This window comes from Pistacia vera, unplaced genomic scaffold (genome assembly GCF_008641045.1).
Source record: "Pistacia vera cultivar Batoury unplaced genomic scaffold, PisVer_v2 Contig733, whole genome shotgun sequence".
Lineage (NCBI taxonomy): Eukaryota > Viridiplantae > Streptophyta > Magnoliopsida > Sapindales > Anacardiaceae > Pistacia > Pistacia vera.
In genome coordinates, this window is record NW_022196594.1 from 39635 (window position 1) to 54465 (window position 14831).

A 14831-nucleotide genomic window follows, 5' to 3' on the forward strand; every position below is an offset into this window, starting at 1 on the left:
AAACCCGTTAGCTTTCCTAGTGGACTGAGATCTTATCTTGCCCATTTCAAACCTTCGCTTTGGCGAACAAACCAAAATGGGTTGATTAGGTAGGCTAACAAACTTAATCCACACCAATTGATAGCTCCTATTATCAATCTCAAATGTGAAACAAGCCAACAAGCCAATCACACACTCCAATGGCCTAGCCATCGTCCTCAAGTGTGATTTCCAGTATCAATAGAGTGGTCACTACATGTCACCACGTACACAACATGTGTACTTCTTTACTATGCCTATGACATGTTTATGAACCTTTGCTCTGGCGAACAAGCAAAACTGTCATTTTAAGTCCACCCATTATCGTTAAGGAAAACTCCAATGAATTTTAACCTCCCACTGGTAGAAGCATACCCTTTGCTTTGGCGAACAAGGTTCCGACGAACTGTGGTTTGATTAAAACCATGGTGATGGAAGGCATACGTGACTTAATATACTTTATTTGAGGGTTTTTATTTTAATGTCTCACTAAGTTACCATCTTTGCTAGAATGACATTGTTTGACATGTTATTGAACATTCAACCTTAGCATGCATTCTAAACAAAATTTTAAATGTGCCAGTACATAGAGCAACTAAAACCGATTTCCTTGAGCCTAGAGAAATCGATGGGTCGCCTAGGGGTCCTGTAATAAATATCTTGAGTCTTCAAGTATGATTGCCTCGCCATTTGCTCCATCTTCAAGTACATTACAAAAACATCATACTAAATTTATGATAAAATTACTCTCAAACTAATTTTACATCAATAAATTTAGAAAACTCGATTTATATTCAAAGGGAATGAGATGAGAAGAGAATTTATATCGAGAAGGGAAGAAAGGTAGGACACGCAAGCCCTATTTTAAAATTTACAACCATTCATACCTAAAAATATTTTAAAACATTCACCATAGGTCTTAAGGCTCATGTAGCAGGCACCATGCAATATTCAAACAAGTACATTGCATAGAATAAAAAAAATCCATTTTTGAATTGGGTGGGTGAATTATTAATTACCCTCTGCAATTTGCAGTTCTACAATTTGGTCCAAAAGTTTTGAAACTTTTTACTTTGGCCCTTGCACACTCGAAAGTACGCTCGCTGTGATGATGGATTATATTGCCACGGCGTGCGTTGATTTTCGTCGCGTACATGCATCACTTAAAATCACCGCGGCGATGGGTTATATCGCTGCGGCGAGCGATGATTTTCGTCAATGCCCACCTTAGACTATGATCGCTGCGACGATGAGTTATATCACCACGGTGAGCGCTGATATTCAACCAGCGATCGCACTAAGGACGATCGCCGCGACAATGAGTTATATCGCTGCAGCAAGCACTGATTTCCAACTGACGAGTACGCTAAACAACGATCACCGTAGCGATAGGTTATATAGCTGTGGCAAGTGTACACTGATCTGTGACAGATCAGTTTAACTAGCAGCAAAGAAAACGCCAGTCGGATCTTGTAATCAATCTAAACTTTTGATCTCAACAAAAATCCATATCCCAATATACCAATCTTGCAGATCATCAACAAATTAAATTAATCAAGTAAATTGATTTCTTAAAACATGCTTTCAAGGCAGATTTTATACATATTCAACAAGGCAACATGTTATCAATCAAATACATGTAATCAACCATACATTAAACTGTATAATCTAGTACCCTAGGCTCTGATACCATTGTAAGGAAACGATCAAGCTTATGGCAGCAGAAAACAAAAATTATAAAGCACCGATCATTCCCATTGAACAAAGATCAGGGCACAAATTATAGAGTTTATATGTTAAATCAAAATCTGCAGTAATATGAACAATCAGAGTAGAGTTTAGAGTTCATACGCACGTTTGGAGGCTCCTTCAAGCTTTTCTTTGTCTGGGTTCACTATCGATCCAAGAGTAGGATCGAACTAGTGATAATCCACACGAAGATAACCTGAAGAGCTAAAGAGGGATTTGCTAGATCCTCTTTAGCTTCAAGAACCAAATCAAGAATCAAGAAATTTTGATTCAATGAAAAACAAGGTTGGCGTGAGACTTGGGAGAAGGTTGTGTATTCTTTCCTTTCAAGTAAAAAATGATTGAATGAATTCTTTTTTTTTTTTTTTTTAATTCATAAAACATTGCACTTATACAGTGCACATAAAACCCTATTCCATCATGGAATAGGCTTGGGCTTCAACACAAACATCCCCTATATCCAAACACTCCCAATCATGATATTTTAATTTTAATTATTATTATTTTCAATTAAACTCAATTAATGTATTTATAGAAATACATTAACATTTAATTAATAACAATAATCCATTTAAATATATGTGTACATATATTTAAATATAATCTCACTTATTTAATTTTAATATCAAATTAAATATAGGCGACAACCTCAGCAAATTTAATTGTACTGTGAGATTACCAAAATACCTTTTCGCCAAAAAATGAAAATGCCCCTTACACAAACTGATTCTTAAATGATCTTCCATGTGTGTGATCTGTAGGCTCTTCATCATACCGACAGTGTGTAGTATCGTGATTAACACCAATTAATCATCTCACTACACATAAACCAAGATTGGCCCCTAACAAGGCATCATGGCTACCCGATAGATTCGAATTCAGCAAAGCAGCTACCTATCAACGATATGGTTATCGTACAATCAAATCATTTCATCAGTTGTTATCTCATCGAGACTGAGGTATAGCAATAGTATCAACCTTAGTTACTCTTGATATGTATGTATTCTATTACTAGACCAATGACTAAAATGATAACTTAAATTGAGCAACAACTCAATCCCACTGTGGCCACAGTTTTAGTGTCATTTTCATTTACTAAATTGCGTCGTGAGATAACTTCTCCCATATCCAGGAGTGATGAATCCTCTGTCGATCCACCATAGTCTTGATACACTCCTTGATGCAACCAATCACTGCCGTATTGATAGCTCTGAATAGAACTATGTTAGGCTAAGGATCACAAGCACCACTATTCATTAGAGGATTTATTCCATAGACATTGGGGTTACCATCTATATGGAATCCTCCGGTGGGTGAGTCCAATGAACTTGCATATAACAAGCACCCATGTGTTGCACCAGGTTGTCAACAAACAACCTTGACAAGTGAGATCAGTCGCTGCCTTTCGACAGGGTTGTTCAACACTATGATAGCCTTATCATATTATCTGTGCCCTCGGTCAGAATAATACTAGGGCTATGGACATTTCTAGAATGGCCACCATATGTGCTCATCGGGTTCTCTCTATCAAGATTTGAAACACTTGATACCCTCGTCATGGTTCTACCATTCTAAGGACATATGTCAATACATGTAGATATGATTTACACGATATATAATAAAAATGTCTTTTATTGATCAATGAACATTATTACAAAGAGTCAATTCTACAATAATTGATTGGCCCTAGGGCACCTACTCTAACAACTGACGCACATGGAAGTCTATTGCAGGAGGGATGGGGAAGTTAATTAGGGGAATGGGTGGGTTTAGGGAGCAAATTAACTCCCATGTTAAAGTAGATAAGGGTTGGATTTAGTACTCCCTACATTAAACCCGCTCTATTCCCTCTTATAAATATAAAATATTTTTTATTATAAAAATATAATTGTTATAGTAAAATGAAATTATTGTATATTTTTTATTTCATAGTTTGTAGGAATGAAGTCTTAATGATTCTTGAGGAAGAGAAATCAAGAAGATGTCGGGAGATAAATGATGCTTGTTGTGTGTGATTTTTCCATTAAGCTCAGAGAACGTGAGGTTATAGTCCGACTCATAACCTGCTCAGCTTAACACTTGTCTAACCCAACATAAGCTCGTCAAATCAACAGGAATAATGGCGTGATCTTAAAGCTCTATCACGAGAATATCGGAGTTGCAATTCAATCTTAATTGTAATCCCTTTAATTTTGCTCTTTCCTTTGTAAGAAACTTATATATAAACCTCCTCCAATGATGGAGAAGGGGTCAGCAAATGGTTTTAGGAAATATGTTACTTTTTTGTAAGCTCTCAAAGCAATAAGAAAACACAGTGGACGTAGGCTCATGATTATAACTTGCCGAACCACTTTAAAAATCTTTTGTGCCATTTACATTACCGATTTCATATTCAATACTTTGCTGATTATCCGTAATCACGTACACATTAGTTTCGATTCCATCAAGGTCAATCAGATCGTTCTAGTTGGTGCGATTTTTGTATCAATATTTTGGCGTTAAAAGGAGGGCCTCTACTAACATTCAAAACTTTCGGTAATCTATTTCAGTAACCTGATCACCTGAAAGTTCAAAATGCTCTCACAAGATCAAAAGCTACTATTGGAAACCACGACAACATGGAAACTGCTAATTAAGAGGTGCGTCACACTGCTCTTTCAGGTCGACCACCAGTGCCGCCAATGCAGTAGGTCACGAACCAATAGGGGTAGGGACATCAAATCTTGAGAATGGTCAACTGGTAGTAATGATAAAAACAATTATCACACAAGCAGTGCAATAGAACGTGGCTGAATTAAGGAATCAACAACCGGGCCCCTAGGACCTCGACCAGCCATGCTTCATAGAGGTTACCTCAATAGGTCAGAACTTAGTCGGGGACCAATCTAGCTTGTTTGCACCAAGGAGCAGCTAACACCCCTGACACCATAGGGTACATTCCTCTCACGAGCATGAGTCCTGCGGGCAAACTAACTCTAGGAAGCGATCAGGTAAATAGCCCATGGGGGAGAATAAAGGAAATGGTCATCCAAGGGATGCTTGACTTGTTCGAAAATATCCCCAACCCTAACGTGCTAGTTTTAACCCATGCTAAAGTCAGGCTCATACCTCGCAAGCTAGTGAGATGAGCCACACACGCCAATCTGGTAGTGACTGACATTCTGGTTTTAACCAATGTTGCGAGCAGCATACTGATGAGTATGATAGCACCTACCAACTTAGCCATCATGACTCTACCTTGCGCATCAATGCGCATGAGAAAGGACCAGCTGCTCGAGGTAAGGCTGAACAGAGCTCGCAACCAGAATACTCCTTATGATAAAGACTTAGATCAAGTGCAAAAAATGCTCGATGATCTAAGAGTCCGCTAGAACAATGCAGTGGAAGAGATGGTGAGTTCTCCGTTTCCAGAGGAAGTTCATCAAGCCCCTCTCTCCCATGGATTTAGGGCATGGGAGAGTAAGTTTGATGGGAAAGGGGATCCTAGAGACCACTTTGACTCTTCTAACGACTTGGTGGAGCTGCATCAGGTTTGTAACTTGGAAAAGTGCCACTGTTTCGTAGTTACTTTAGTAGGGAATGCCAAGAGGTGGTACAAGAAGCTCAAGGAAAACTCAATACAATCTCGGTAACAGTTCTCCTCTCTTTACCTACAACAATTCCAAGCGAAGAGACAGCTTGTAATGCTGCTCATGTAACAACTGCTTGATACTACTATACTCATACAAAATTATGTATAATAGAATACGAGTATATTAATAAAATAGTTGGGCCCAAATTTTTCTTTTATTGAATATACATATTCTTTTACAAAAGTCAGTATCCTTTACAAAAGTACTCAAAAGTGTGGTGGACAGTGTAACTACTCCTCCTCGCCCGCCGACATCCATCCGAGTGCGTCCTTATCTAGAACCTGCAAAAACATAGAAAAACAAGGGGTGAGCAAAATAATGCTCAATAAGTAAATCCTCTACTCGTCTATCCCCGTAACTCTTTCCCTTAATTCTTTCCTTACTCTCTTCTCTTCTCATTTCTGTTCCCTTTCTGTTTCTGTTTCTCATACTCTTTTCTATATACTCTCTGGTGTATGTCATGACCTTATCTTACAGGAGGCACGGCTGGGGACTCAGCCCACTCTTTGTGACTCTATTCATTTTCTCTTTCTGTTCTTTCTATTTCTCTGTTTCCCATTCTACTCATGGGAATGTCACGACCTCATCTTACCAGAGGCACGGCCGAGAACTTTCCTGCTCTACGTGACTTCTACTCATTTCTGTACCGATTAGATTCGGTTATGCATAGATTCAGAACCTTTGGCCATGTGAGTGTACATGCTTTCTCTCTATCTCTCAAATGTCACGACCCCTTCTTACCGAAGGCACGGCTGGAACCTCATGTTCCATTTTGCGTGACGGTCACGACCTCATCTGATTGGAGGCATGGCTGGGGATCACAAAGCACCCACTCTCGTGACTTTACTCATCACTCACGGGTTCCCCATCACACAGCCTTCTATATTCTCTTCTTTAGCTCTTAGAGTAGTTTAAGCACAAAAGTCTCTACTCTTTCTCAAGCTACTTCTTAATGCACAGTTAATGCATATGGATGGTTCATGCTCATTAATGCACTTAGGAAATGCCAATATACAATGTTGCAAGAATTAAAGTTCATAACTCATTTTCAAACTTCTCTTAGGCATTTCATCAAACAACTCATATGCATACAAAAACTCTTCTCTAACTACAATTCTCTTTCTCTTTGTAACCATCCAAAATGGAAAGAAACTCCCTTCTATGGATATAGTTCCTATCATAGAAGAACACTCCCCAATATACCTACTCAATTTCCTCCAACTTCATCTTAAACTCATTACACATCAACACTTCCCATAAAGGAAGTATATCCAACAACACAACAAGAATACTCATCTCAACTCAATTCCTCAACAAACAAACATATATCTCTACTCAATTCCTCTATAAGCGTCATTTATACATGCATAAAGAAATCTCTACTCAAGGATTTCTTAAACTTTAGCTTGAGTTGGATTTACTTACCTTGTGATGGTGTGATTCCACTAGCACCTCTCTTTTTCCTTTGGTAGATGTCTTTTCTCTACACTTTTAAACAATAACATAATAAGACTTTAACACCTTTATAGCTAAATTCACATCTAGAATAAAGGTCCTTATCTTAGGATGCTTTAAATCACCTCTCTACCCAAAACTACTCAAAAGCCCTTTAAAAATCCTTGAAGAATTGGATGGAAAGTAGAGAGAAAATGGTGAATGAGTATAGCGGTGGAAGAAGAAGAATGAAAGGGTTTCTAAGACTTAACCCTTATTTACTCATATTTTACACCTTCTTTCCCATTTTACCCTTACTCTTTCTTAGGAATTACACCTTTGTCCTTTTAATTCTTTGCAAATACACCCCTATTTAAACTATTCCTCATGTAATTTCCTTGCATTTCACTCCCCACTTTTCCTGCTAATTAGGGGTAGAATGGTCATTGTGCCCCAAAGGAAGAATTCTCTAGAAACTTAATAAACATTTTGTCATGCCCTTCGCCGGGGCGAAGAAAGATCGCGGCGAAGAATCTTTCTTCGCCCCGGCGAAAACTTCCAGAACCTACACCGTAGGTTGCAAGGCTTCATCGTCGCGGTGAAGGTTGTAACACAAAAATTTGCCAAGTCTTTACAAATTTCAGGGCAATCACTCAACCAGCTCATACTATCAATTCAACCAAGGATAAAACAATAAGCATTCAAGTAATACAACACAATTAAACAATGTACCTCAAGTGGGGCGTTACAGCTCAACTATCTGAGCAATATTCATCAGGAAAGAGATGAAACTCTGACCTTGTATTTAACAAGGTTCTAGAATGAACAAGCAAAGGTCGCAGATGCACCTTAAGAGTCAATCTGGACTTTGCTAATAACAGGTATAAGGCCGTAGACAGAGCTGTAGAAAGAGCTCCAAAGCAAAGACCATGTGAGCCTAGCAAAGTTCTATCAAATGGCTACCAAACATCAACAAGTGTAAAGCTTGCTAGCGGCCTTAGCTAGAAGCTCGCCAAGAAGAGCCCCTGACAAGCAAAAAGATCACCCAATAGATAAATGAAGGGGTCAAGACTGCAATGATAGGGACCATAATAGGTTCTAAAAGAGATAGAAAATAGAGAACCGTGGGGAAAGGAAACCTTTTCCACAATATGTGGAATACACCCCCCTGACTCAAGATGTAGCTCACATTTATGAGGTCTCCCGTGAGGTTATGAAATTGTCTGCGCTAGAAAGAATGAGAGGGGCACTTGGCAGAAGAGATTGCCAAAAATGCTGCCAGTACCACCGAGATATTAGGCATAGCACTAATGAGTGTCAGCCTCTAAAGGATGCCATTGAAGATCTTATTAGAGGAGGTCACTTGAAAGAATTCGTCAAAGAGGTGTTAGCTCGCGAAAATCCAAGTAAGCAAAATAATCAAATCCAACAAGCTCTAGTGAACAACAAGGTACTAGTGGGTATGATCTATGAGGGACCCGACATTACAAGGAGCTCTAGGCATTCTCACGAGCAATATGCATAAGAGGCCAGAACAGACGTAGTCACCCAAGTAAAGAGCTGTGACCAAAAGCCACCAAAGCGGCCGAGGCAAGAAAGCAAGGAGATAAGATTCACCAAGGATAAGTGTGAAGAATCACCTTACCACAACCATGATGTGATTATAATCGTAGCAAAGATTGGCAATGCCCGAGTACTCAGGATAATGGTTGACAATGGCAGTGTAGTGAACATCATTTTCTTGGGAGCTTTCGGAGAAATATGATTCACCAAACGAGACTTAAGTGTCAGTCTATCGCCGTTGTATGGATTCATCGACGATAGCTTAGTATTCAATGGAACAATCAACTTGCTTGTGACTCTTGGGGAAGAGCCAAAGATAAGAACGGTGATGGCAGAGTTTTAGTGGTTGACAACCTGACCACCTATAATGTCATTGTTGGGAGGTTAATCCTAGACGACTTGAGCACAGTCACCTCGGTGTGCTACACAAAAATGGTCGTTCCTGAGAACCATGGTAATTGCTGAGTTCAAGCCAAAGCCAAGACCTCTAAACGATACCATAGATCCTCGCTTCCACAAAGAAGAGTCAGCTACAGGGCAAACAGAAGATCTGGGAGAAGTACCTATCAGTGAGGAAGACCCAACTTGCGTGCTGAAAATTAGTAGTAGTCTAAACGACAAGCTGGCAAAGAGTCTTATAGGGTTCCTAAAGAAAAACCTCGACGTGTTCTCTCGGATACATGCAGACATGGTGGGGATCAACCCCGAGGTAATATGCCACAGATTAAACATCAACTTAGGGGCTTGACCAATAAGATAAAAGAGGAGATCTATAGATGTTGGGTGGTTTAGAGTGCTCAGGGATGAAGTTGACAAGCTCTTGAACATCAACTTCATTTAGGAAGTAAAGAACCTATACTGGCTCGCTAACCTGATCTTGGTGAAGAATTCAAATGGCAAGTGGTGGACTTGTGTTGACTTCACTTATCTAAACAAGGTATATCCTAAAGACAACTTTTCCTTACTCTGAATTGATCAACTAGTAGACATGACAGCTGGGAACGCGCTACTAAACTTCATGGATGCTTACTCAAGATACAACCAAATCCCGATGTATCAGCTCGATGAAGAACACACCTCTTTTATTACTAACCAAAGTATCTATTATTATAGGGCTATGCCATTTGGCCTGAAGAACGTTGGAGAAGTATCTATTATTATAGGGTTATGCCATTTGGCTTGAAGAACGTTAGAGTGACCTAGCAGCGTTTGGTTCACCAAGCAAATTGGAAAAACAATGGAGCTGTACATCGATAATATGCTCGTCAAATCAAAGGTTGTCGAAAGCCACATAAATGTTTGATATCCTTAGAAAATATCGGATGAGATTAAACCCTTTGAAGTGTGCTTTTGGGGTAAGCTCGAGAAATTTTTTGGGCTTCCTTGTAAATCAACAATGTGTCGAGACAAGATTCAAGCTCTCCTGAACATGAAGGGCCTGGCTAATATGAAGTAGGTTTAGAGTTTGACAGAGCGAGTGGCTGCATTGAACAAGTTTGTTTCGCAAGCTACAGATAGGTGCTTGCCATTCTTTGAAACCTTCAAAGGCAGCAAGGGTTTCAATGGACAAAGGAGTGCAAGAAAGTATTCTAGGAGTTAAAAAGGCATTTAGGGTAGCCTCTTTTGTTGTCAAAGTCCATCCTGGGCAAGCCCCTACTTTTATATTTATCGGTATCTAAGTCTGCAATCAATGCGGCTTTGGTACACGAAGAAGATAGAGTGCAGTGACTGGTCTATTATGTGAGCAAGCAATTGCTCGACATCGAGACAAGATATCTAGAGATGGAAAAGCTCACCTATGCACTCATCATAGTCGCTTGGAAGTTGCGGCCATATTTTCAAGCACACTTTATACATGTCCTGACAAATTTTTCAATGAAGAAGATAATGCAGAAGCCTGAGGCGTCAGACAGTTTAATCTAGTGGACTATGGAGATGAGTCAGCATGACGTCAAGTATATCCCAAGGATCGTGATCAAGGGACGGGCTTTGGCTGATTTTAACTCAAATTCTCATACCAACCTACAGGGGGATGAGCCCGCCTAAAGCGAGCACGTTAGGAAAAAGTAAGCCAACAGAGCTGAAGCTCGATAGTCTATGGCAGTGGACCTTGTACATGGATAGGTCCTCGAATTAAAAGGGGGCGGGAGTTAGGCTCCTTCTCAAAAGTCCTGAAGGGAACCCAATTCGAGCTACAATCAGATTTGGGTTTTTCACCTCGAACAATAAGGCAATGTATAAAGCTATGCCCGCGGGGATCCGCCTCGCCAAAGAGATAAGGGTAGAGCCAATCAAGATCTATAGTGACTCCCAGCTCATTGTCCATTAGATTTTCGAAGAATATCAGGCAAATGAGGACAAAATGGCTACCTATCTTTGGCAAGTAAAATATGAGCTCGAACAATTCAAGACTTTTACAGTTCTGCAAATTTCGAGAGAGAATAACTTAAAGGTCGACGCTCTAGCTCGCTTAGCTTTGGCAATGACCAAAGAAGCAACTAATTCTATTCCTGTCAAATTTCTTCCAAGTCCCAACATCCTCGCATCACAAGAATTGGTCTTGGTAACAGGACAGAAATATAGTTGGATGGATGCTATAACCTTGTACCTGAAGGATGGGACAGTGTTCGAGGGAAGAAATAAGGCTAAGACCTTTCGAGCAAAATCAGCATGATGTACGCTTATCAACGACAAGTTGTATAAGCGAGGATATAAATCTCTGCTCTTACGATGTATTGACCACAAAGATACGGAGTATGTCTTGAAGGAAATCCACAAAAGTATTTATGGGAATCATGCAGGGGCAGATCTCTAGCATACAAAATACTCTGCTAGGGATATTATTGGTCGACAGTCTTAGATGATGTGGCAGACTTCGTACGCAAGTGCAACAAATGTCAAAGGTTGTAGATATTACGAGAGCTACACCCCAAAAATTGACCACTCTGACAAGTCCAATGCCATTTGGAATTTAGGGGATCGATCTGATAGACTATTTGCCTCAAGGAAATGGAGGTGTCAAGTTCGTAGTGATTGCAGTTGATTACTTCATTAAATGGGTAGAAGTCGAGTCTTTAGCCACAATCATGTCAAACAAGCTAAAGGATTTCATCTACAAGAACATCATACGTAGATTCGGAATCCCCCATACGATCATAACCGACAATGGAAAGCAGTTCGATTGCGAAGACTTTCAATTGTTCGGTGAAAGACTTGGAATCTAGAAAAGTTTCTCTGTTGTCTACTAGCCCCAAGCCAACAGTCAAGTAGAAGCTGTTAATAAATAATCAAACACACCATCAAGAAGAAGCTCAACTCTCTCAAAGGAAGATGGGCAGACAAACTACCTAAGACCTTATGGTCTTATAGAACAACCGCCAGAAGCTAGACAAGAGAAACCCTATTCTCACTTTCGTATGGATGCGAAGCAATAGCCCCAATGGAAGTGGGGATTAGTTCATTTTAGAGAGAAGTTTTCAATGAAAAAAAAAACAAAGATCTTATTAGCTTAGGCTGGATCTTCTCGAAGAACACTAGGCCAAGTCTCAGCTAAGGCTTACATCCTATCAACAGCGAGCCAAAAGATACTTCAACTCCAAGGTTAAGTACCGAGACTTTGGCATGGGTGACCTAGTTCTTAGAAAGGTTGTTCGAGTACATAGAACCTGAACTTGGGGGCTTTTGGACCCAAATGAGAAGGTATTTTCAAGATCTCTGAAAAGCTCACTCTAGGAACTTTCCACCTGGAACACCTTAATAGTGAAGCTATAATGCGAGCATGGAATGCGAAGCATCTACAGAGGTAATACCAATAAGCAGCTTGGGCTCCAATTCTTTTTTTATCTTTTTTTTCCTAACCAATGTAAGGTCTCTTATGGCCAAGTCACACTTATCAATAAAGAGGTATTATTCATAACTTTTGTCTTTGTTTATTATTATTTAATTTTTGTTTCAAAATTATGACCTAAGCAATCACATCCAAAAACTTGGAGTCAAGAGTTCGAAAAAAGGCAGCTTAGCTTTTAAGCCATGTCAAAATTCAACTCATTAAAGGAGAAACTCCCTGAATCGACAAAGTTAAAACTTGAAAAATTCTCGAGTGAAACACGTCGAAAGAAAATCGATCATTAATCAGTGACCCAAAACTTGAGATCGACAATTGGTCCAAACTTGACGTTGTCGCACGAAAGATTTTCCTTTTTGTTTGAAAAGTTCATAAAGAAGCAAGTTGCGCACAACTTGGAGCAAATTAGTTCCTAAAGAAGCGGGCTACACATAATTTAGAGCAAATTTGAATTTTTTATGTTAAGTTGAATAAGAACAATTAAAATGACTTTGTAGAAATGAAAATATTACTTGGCAAAAATGAGAGTAAAATAGTTAGGTTACAACCTAAACTATATATATATATATATAGAAAAAATCTGAATAGTAAAGCAGGAGCGTCATCGGCAGCAAGAGTCTGAGTAGCATCCTTGGGAGCAGGAGCTGGGACATCTTTTAGAGGCTCAGCTGAGGGAAGGTTGACGACAATAGTTGGGAGAGAGGCCAGAGGGATCGGGTCTTTAACCTCTTGTTTGACCTCAGTTTCCTCCTCCTCTTCCTCGACCTTTTCCTCATCCTCGCTATCTGACTCAGACCTGTCTAAATAAACATACTCGAAGCCTTGTGCCTCAGTTTGCATCCTCTCAATCTCTTTCTAGTAGGCCCTAGGAAGGAAGGAGAAGTCGAGCAAGGGATGAGCTTCCCACAACTTCTAAACAAGAAAGACCGAGGTGTCCCAAGCATGGCTCTTGATTGTCGATCTCAACTCCTTGGCATCGATCTTGAGTCGGACAACCTCTAACTCAGCCTCCTTGGCATCATTGCGAAGCCTTCTCTAGTAGCCTTGCTCACCTCGAGTTTATCAAGGAACTCTATTTCCTTGACCTCAAAAGCCTCAGCCTCATTCTTTAACTGCTCAAGCTTGGCCCGCAATGAGTCCCTCTCTTTCTCTGCCACCTCGGCCCTTACCAAGGCATCCTCTTTCTGCTTCTTTGCTTCTTGCCACCCCACATGGTTACCCTCCAATGTGGGATAGCTCTTATCAATAAGGGCTTGGTCGCCATGCAAGCTTAAAAAGGAAGAAACGGTTAGCAAAAAATAAAAGGAAAAAAATCCTCTGAGTAAAGAAAGAAAGGCGAATTGTCAATACCTTGGTGACATAATTGCAGACGTGAGCAAGTTGCTCATGAGGAGGGGCATCCCTAAGCATCTCATAGGTCTGCAGTGAGATGGCATCCTTGGCCTCCAAAGCTCTAACACCTAAGTGCTCTGGTAGCCCATCAATCAGTACGTCAAGCACGACCCTAGTTGCCTCGTCCACCTTCCCTTTGCCTCCTCGCAAAGGCAAGCTTGACCTGCTTAATGACAACTTCACCCATTAGAATGGACTTCTTTTTGGCTAAGCCCTTGGCCAAGTTATCCTTTGGACCACCACCTTGCCCGACAGCCTTCTTGCTTGAGCTTTCTTGCTGTTCGGTGGTCTTTTGCTTTCCTGAGCCTCCATGCTGCTCGATTGATTTTTTCTTGCATAAGCCCTCCTACTACTCAGGATTCTTCATCTTGCCCAAGCCTTCTTGTTGCTTAGAAATTTTCTTCTTCTCAGGGCCACCAGTTTGCTTGGGGGTTTTCTTCACCGAGCCCTTTAGGGTTCAAGGGCATTATTCTGCTTGATTGCCTTAGAAGCAATTGCAGGCTTCTTCATACATAGGCCTTCCCCAAGTTCACCACCGCTGCGCTTCAGAGCCGGGCACAAGGTGCCCTGCCCGGCTGCCCCGACAATGTTCGGGGGCTATTTCCTTGCCAGGATAATCAGTGGCTGATGAACAATTTTATAACCTCGCAAGTGCATGAATCGTTCTCGTAGTCTTGGGTGCAAAAGCAAGGGTTGATCCCACAGAGATTTGTAAGCAATTTACTAATCCTAATAACTATACTTATATTAAAACTAAAAACAAGACTTAATAATGAAGAATTAAGGAAGATCACTTTAAAAGCAACAACTGAATAAAACTAAAATTAAACAACTATTAAAATTATCTAAAACCCAATTAACCAAAACCCAATTTCACCATAATTATCCAGCTCTATGTCAAACATCTCTCTATTGTTTATCAATTCAGTCTCTAAGGTTTGCATGCACTAAATCAAGGTATTACCATAAGGTGTTCGGGATGAAGGTAGTATTTTTAACACAAGACTAGCTAAGGCGTATAGTCTAACCTATGAATTAAAGACTCATTAAACACAGGAATGCTCGAAATCAAGAAAAAAGGCGCATCTATCAGGGCATATGCACAGACACTAATTATTCAAGAAATCATGAACCAGCTAATATTCTATTAGGGCGTATGCACAAAATACTAATCATTCATTCAATAATCTCAACACAAA